The sequence below is a fragment of the Eriocheir sinensis genome, chromosome 19 (genome assembly GCF_024679095.1).
Source record: "Eriocheir sinensis breed Jianghai 21 chromosome 19, ASM2467909v1, whole genome shotgun sequence".
Lineage (NCBI taxonomy): Eukaryota > Metazoa > Arthropoda > Malacostraca > Decapoda > Varunidae > Eriocheir > Eriocheir sinensis.
The window spans coordinates 10,309,251-10,316,231 of record NC_066527.1 but is presented as its reverse complement, the minus strand read 5'-3'; positions in this window follow the sequence as shown (position 1 = coordinate 10,316,231).

Sequence of the window (6,981 nt, the reverse complement as noted above, 5' to 3'; positions counted from 1 at the left end):
GTGATTGCCCGGGAGGTCTGTAGGTGACAGATATATTTAAATTGACTTTTGCAATGTTTGCTCGCACGCACAAATGTTCAATGTTACTGCTTCCTGGTGTTTTGTCAGTGGGTTGCAAATAGCTTTTGACATAAAGGGCGACGCCACCGCCTCTACGGTTTACACGATCTTTGTTGAAGAGTCTGTAGCCATCTATGTTGTATTCGGAACTTAAATCAATATTTGTGGTGTCGATAAATGTTTCGTTTATAGCAATTATGTCAAAATTTTCTGTTAGAGCAAGACATCTCAGTTCATCAAATTTGTTTCTTAGGCTACGCGCATTGAAACTAAGGATTTTTAAGTTATCTAGAGGCTTGGTAATAGAGGTGGTGGTACTTGCGGGATCACGGTTACGGGTTTGTTGCGATGCACGGCGTCTATTTACACGGGCGGGGTGGAGGGACGTGGCTGTGACTCGTTTTTTGCTCGGATGACACGTACTGCGTCGTTGAGGAGCCTTCCGAATCTGGCTGCCCCGATGGGAGAAAGGTGCAATCCGTCCCTGTGGAAGAGAAGAAGAAGAAGAGAGAGAGAGAGAGAGAGAGAGAGAGAGAGAGAGAGAGAGAGAGAGAGAGAGAGAGAGAGAGAGAGAGACTAGATGGATAAATCTATAAAATACATAGCTCTATACAGATAAACAGATAGATAAATAGATAGATAGATAGATAGATATGGCTATAGACAGAAATACAGACATAGATGGGCAGACAGTTTTATAGATACTTGTGTGGACAGTTGGATGAAGTGACTGATGGAAAGATAAAGTTGGAAGATGGATACAGTCACACTGGCAGATATAGACAGACAGACGAACAGATAGACATTCATACACATAAACTTGTTATCTCTCTCTCTCTCTCTCTCTCTCTCTCTCTCTCTCTCTCTCTCTCTCTCCTCTTCCTCCTTCTCTCTCTTCCTCTCCTCTCCCTCTCTCCCCCACCGTGGTTTTGCCTTCGCTTGTCTTTCTTGAGCGTGAAGAACTGTAGTCAACACGAAAACTTTTTAATTATGCTGAGAATTATTAATGTTATTGAGAAGGACAAGCCGAAGAGAATTATGCAAATCAATGTCGACAGGAGCCGCGGCGAATGACAGCAAATTAGCGCAGGAAATATGTATTAAAACGTGCTCAGGTAAACAGCCTGAGAAGGAAGGGAAGTGTGTGTGTGTGTGTGTGTGTGTGTGTGTGTGTGTGTGTGTGTGTGTGTGTGTGTGTGTGTGTGTGTGTGTGTGTGTGTGTGTGTGTGTGTGTGTGTGTGTGTGTGTGTGTGTGTGTGTGTGTGTGTGTGTGTGTGTGTGTGTGTGTGTGTGTGTGTGTGTGTGTGTGTGTGTGTGTGTGTGTGTGTGTGTGTGTGTGTGTGTGTGTGTGTGTGTGTGTGTGTGTGTGTAGAGAGAGAGAGAGAGAGTGTGTGTGTGTGTGTGTGTGTGAGAGAGAGAGAGAGAGTGTGTGTGTGTGTGTGTGTGTGTGTGTGTGTGTGTGTGTGTGTGTGTGTGTGTGTGTGTGTGTGTGTGTGTGTGTGTGTGTGTGTGTGTGTGTGTGAGAGAGAGAGAGAGAGAGAGAGAGAGAGAGAGAGAGAGAGAGGTTATAACTGGGGGGAGAGTGTGTGTGTGTGTGTGTGTGTGTGTACGCAAAACTGAATAAATTAATAGAGAAATAAATTAGTAGCTAATTAATTATTCGATTGATAAATAAATGAATTCATTGATTCACTTATGTGTTAATAATTAAATTACAGATAGATAGGAATAGATAGATAGATAGGTAGACAAAAAATAAATAGATAGACGCGGTGGCCGAGTGGTCAGCGCCCGGGTGTAAAGAGCCCGAGGACCCAGGTTCGAGTCCCACCGGAGCACGTTGACAATTTTCAAGCATCTCCGGGCCGCTAAATATCACCACATGCTGCCCAGGTCTTCACTCAGCCCTGCCTTCAGCGACTTCGGTGACCCAGCGTTGCCAAATTATCGTACTCATCGCATTGTATTGTCGTAGTTTTTGACCAATGACTATAGCAAAAAAGCACATAGAAACATAGAAAAATAGGAGTTTTAACGCTAACTTCAATTTTCTATCGTCATTTGTGTCGGTACGAGAGTTTGAGGCTTAAAAAAGGATGAATACAATGTGGTTGTAACCGCCCGGCAGGGGCAGTTAGTTGATGGTTAAGGAAAGACCCGTCTGTCTGATGCGATCTCTGGTTTTATCGATCAAACCTGTCAATATAAAGTACATACCATCACACTCCGAGAATCATCTATCGTTAACTATTCTCATCACTGCATTGATACATCAGTGATAACTGATTGGTGTCCAGTCGAGTACAAAAAGACACTACATGGATCAGTATAACACATTATTATACACCGTCAGGTGTCCGACTGCCTGACGTACATACAAACACAACATATGGAGCACTATAACACATAAGAACACAACTTCAACGGAACTTACACTGCCAGGGTCTATAAACACCTCGGGCTCTCGGTCGCTCGTCCGCCTCAACGTCTTCCCTGCACCAATTTCCTTAACCGTCTGCCCTTTGCCGGGGCCTTCGTACTCGCTGCCCTCCTGTATGGGACATACTCATGGCTCTGAACAAGGACGCCTTCATACGAGTGTAGGTCGGCCTAATGGATTTGGTGACCTCTCTGACCGACGATAATGGCCTTTGCGATAGTAAACCTCTCCCTTATTCCTTCCTCTCCACTCTTCCACCTCCCTTCTCATCTCTCTCCACCTCTCACCCTCTCTCATTTACCTTTATTTTCTCATATCGTCAAACGGCGATAACAGTGGTGAATACGATAATCTGGCAACCCTGCTTCGGTCAGTCAAGAGGAGCACCAGGGGGTCATCATATATCACGGCAGCCGTTAGAAATACAATTCGCCTGCGCCAGTAATGGGCTGATCGTCCAGGGGACCTATCAAGAGCCTGCCGGTACTATCGGCAGCACCGAAAAGAAAGAGAGATAGACAGATCGATGGATAGATAGATACATCGATAGATAGATAGATACCGTAGATAGACATAAAGATAAAGGGAGATACAAAGAGAACAGAAAGCCGGACTGACGGATAAAATACAATGTTGGTCACGGCATTTCGCTTTTCTCAGGTGGACAGACGGGCGGGGAGGCGGCACACAACCACAACCTTCAGTCCATGTCCTTTGTACAAACTGGTGCTGACAACAATACCGGCATCCAGGCACTCCTTCCTCACTGCCCGACCACTGACATCATGAGTCCCGTACATAACCAGGCCAAACCTTACCAAAAATCATTCAGTACTATAATACATTCAATAACACATTACATAAATATAGATGTCGTACCCTGAGGAATGTGATACACGCCTTTTCACACTCACTCTCCCCCTCCACCTCTCCCCCGTCACCTCTCCCCCGTCACCTCTCTCCTTCCCTCCCCCTTCCCGTCCCCCGCTCAAGCTTCACAGACACATGCTTGTTAAACGTTGACGGACATACGTCCTCTTCGGATCAAGACATAATTCATCTTTGCGGTTGTGTTCAGCATGACTAGCTCGAAAAGGTTATTTGAGGCACTTTTGGCAATTAAATGAAGACTGACGTGGCGTATCTTCGGATCAAGGCGTCCAGAGTTTCCCCAGAACGTGTTTCGGAGAGGTTCAGACTGACTGGCGTGGCTGAAAACGTTAAAAAGTAAGTTAACTGTAATGTGTGTGCGTCTCGTCTTTGTGGTGAGGCGTCCCGGGGTTCACGAAGATGTCTTTCTGGCGTGTGGCAGGAAGACTGGCATGACTGAGAAAGGGTTATCTAATTAGTACGTTGACACAAATATATTAAGAGTTCCTCATTATTGCAATGGCCACAGTGTTTCAAGTTCATGCAACGATGACTCGCGGCCGCGTTACACACTCTCCCTTACTACGAGGCGTCGAGGTGAGACCAAACCAACGACAGCTTCTGAAGTGCTTGTCGCCTTCTATGAAATGCACAGACATCGCTTCAAACTTTTTCGTGGCATATTTGCTTTACAATATTACAAACGAATAAAAAGCTACCTATCGCTGTTCCTGGAAAGCCAGATGACGGTGCTCCAAAACGAATCAGCTCAGGTTCGCGAGGCGTCCCGAGAGGATTCGAGTCGTTGAGAAGAACTTGTTTTTGGTAGGGTGAGTTTACGAGTTACTGTTACACGCTTTGCTCGCTTCCTTTTTATATGATGACAACTGAATTGCTATACTCTTACCTTATTTTGTATGACACCTCAATTACTATACACCTTATTTTATGAGGTCTTAATGTATATATGAAGACAACTTAATTCATCATATTGTACCATAATTTCAACGTTTCTACCTCTACCACATCCTCCGCCTTTGCATAATCGTAATCGAATGTATCATTAGGCGGTAAATAACGACGATTCGAAAGCCTTATCGATGCAGAGTGGAGCGCCTGACCCTAAACACACATTATGGAATCATAATGTTTGAAATTGATACCACTCGCCTTTACCTCATCTTAATTGCGTGTATCTGTTCCCCACAAGGAAGGCGGACCCAGACACGCGGGCTGCACGGAGGCATAAACCCGAACTGTATTATTGTTCGGCACCATTGGGTTAAAAGTGGTTGAAAAAGGCCGTAGAGTCGTCATACTCAGTATCCATAATGGCCCAAGACGCAGAAAACGATGCTTTTATGGATAACTAAGAAAACTGTGAGATTCTATGCTCAGCTGCAATAAACATAAGCCCTCACATTATATATGCAATTCTTAGTCTGACTATATAGAATTTCTCTCTCTCAGCTTAAGTTTTATTATTTATTATATATATATATATATATATATATATATATATATATATATATATATATATATATATATATATATATATATATATATATATATATATATATATATATATATATATATATATATATAATGCACTTTTCTTAATGATCATTCAGGATTTATTCATACACTACTTTTATTCTTTCTCTCTTTATTGTATATATGATTAGTTATGTAAAATGTATTAACAATAAATAACACTCTACTCTGTCACGTCTACCTGATTCTCCCATACTAGTCCTGTCTACCCCCCACCCCTATCCACCTCACGTTGACCTGAGTTCCCTAGGGAGGGTAATGAGGTCAGCACTAAAGAACGGATTACAGGGTCTAGCTTAAAATTACCTTCATTAAGATTAAAATTATCAAACTTTTGTATACATGCAGACTCTATTATTCTACGTTTCTTAAAGTTATTACATTTATACAATAGCTGACTGTCGTCCCAGTTAATAGAGTGATTATTTTCTGAAGCATGTTTAAACATAGCATTATTCAGGTTACATGTCCGAAAAGCATATAGATGTTCTTTTACACGAGTTTCTAAATTTCTAACAGTTTCTCCAATATAAACAAGGTCACAATCTTTACAGTCAATTTTATATACGCCAGCTGTACCATCTACAAAATTCTTGTTTTTACTAACGTTGATTTAATGGTGGAGATATATTTATATGCTATGTTTACATCAAGGTCCTTATTAACAGTTTTAACGACATCAAGTTCAGGTCAGGTCAGGTCAGGTCAGGATCAGGTCAGTTCAGGTAACACCCCAGACAGCAGATTCGGTCAAGGAGAGGTCATCAGAAGTGACCGCATAGAAATTAATTCAAGCAGTCTCTCTAGAAGTTTTATAAATTTATATCAAGAATATAATAATTTTGTTCAAAATAAAAAGAAATTCAGAATGACTTTATCCCAAAGAAACTGTTTAGGTCAAGCAAATGATCCTAAATGGAGACGCAGAGTTAGAGGAGACATGATTGAAGTATAGAAATGGTTCAAGGGGATTAACAAGGGAGGGGCAGTGACGGCATGAGGTCAAGTGCACTCAGGTCAGCCACAGTTTGGTGGTGACTGCTGAGAGGACTCAGTCAGAGGCTAAACTTCATCATGGCAACACCTAGAGAAGTGTTCGATTTCGAAGACGAAGGTTTTTCTACTATCATTCTAACCGAGACAGAAGATTTAGTGCATTTTCGCTTAAACGTGAAAACCGACGAAGAGTTCCAGCGTTGGAAGGAGCTATACATGGGAAAAACCAACACTTGCTTCAACGTCAAGCATGTATATCCTGCCCGTTGCAGAAAATTGCTTCATAAAATACTAATTTGTCATCATGGTGCTGCTCGCCACTTGGGAAAGAAGAGAACATATACTGGGTAAGTACCTGTTAAAAATTTGTTCTATAAATAGGATACATTTACTATGCCCTGCGGTTCAAAATACATATCAGTTATTTTTAACACACTATATGAAGGAAACTGCAAACCTCTCGTACTCAAGGCAGCTCCTTCTACCATCCCCATTTCTTATCTATGCTGTTCTTGATATTCATCTTAACCTTGTTCGTAGGTGCCCTGTAACAATGGACGTTGTCATTCGGTTCATAACTAAGGACACTGTAAAGAAGGACAAACTGATGGCCACACACCCATGCTTCGTAAAACTGAAGGGACAGCACAATCACTCTCTACAGTCTGCAGAAGCTCTGAACCAGCTTAGGGTACTTCCGGAAACGAGGGAGACTTTTATTAAGTATTTTGAGCAAGGTACGGTAACTAATTGTTCACTGACTACTTCATTTCGTTTTCGTTCTGAAAATACTAATTTCTAAGCAGGATTGATGTAGCATTTTATGTTGTGTCTCTTAGTGCACTTGCACTATTGACTGTGTAATATTTTAACACTTCAGACTGCATGTGACATAGATTTAAGGAATATTTTAATAGCTAGGTACATTATTCATGTCTGCGCGAGCACCATGGACAACACATTCTGCTATACGTTCAATTTTCAATTTTCAGGAATGACTGCTAATCAGGCTGGAAGATTCCATGTCCTAAAAATGGGGCTGTGTGATGACTTATTTGGAC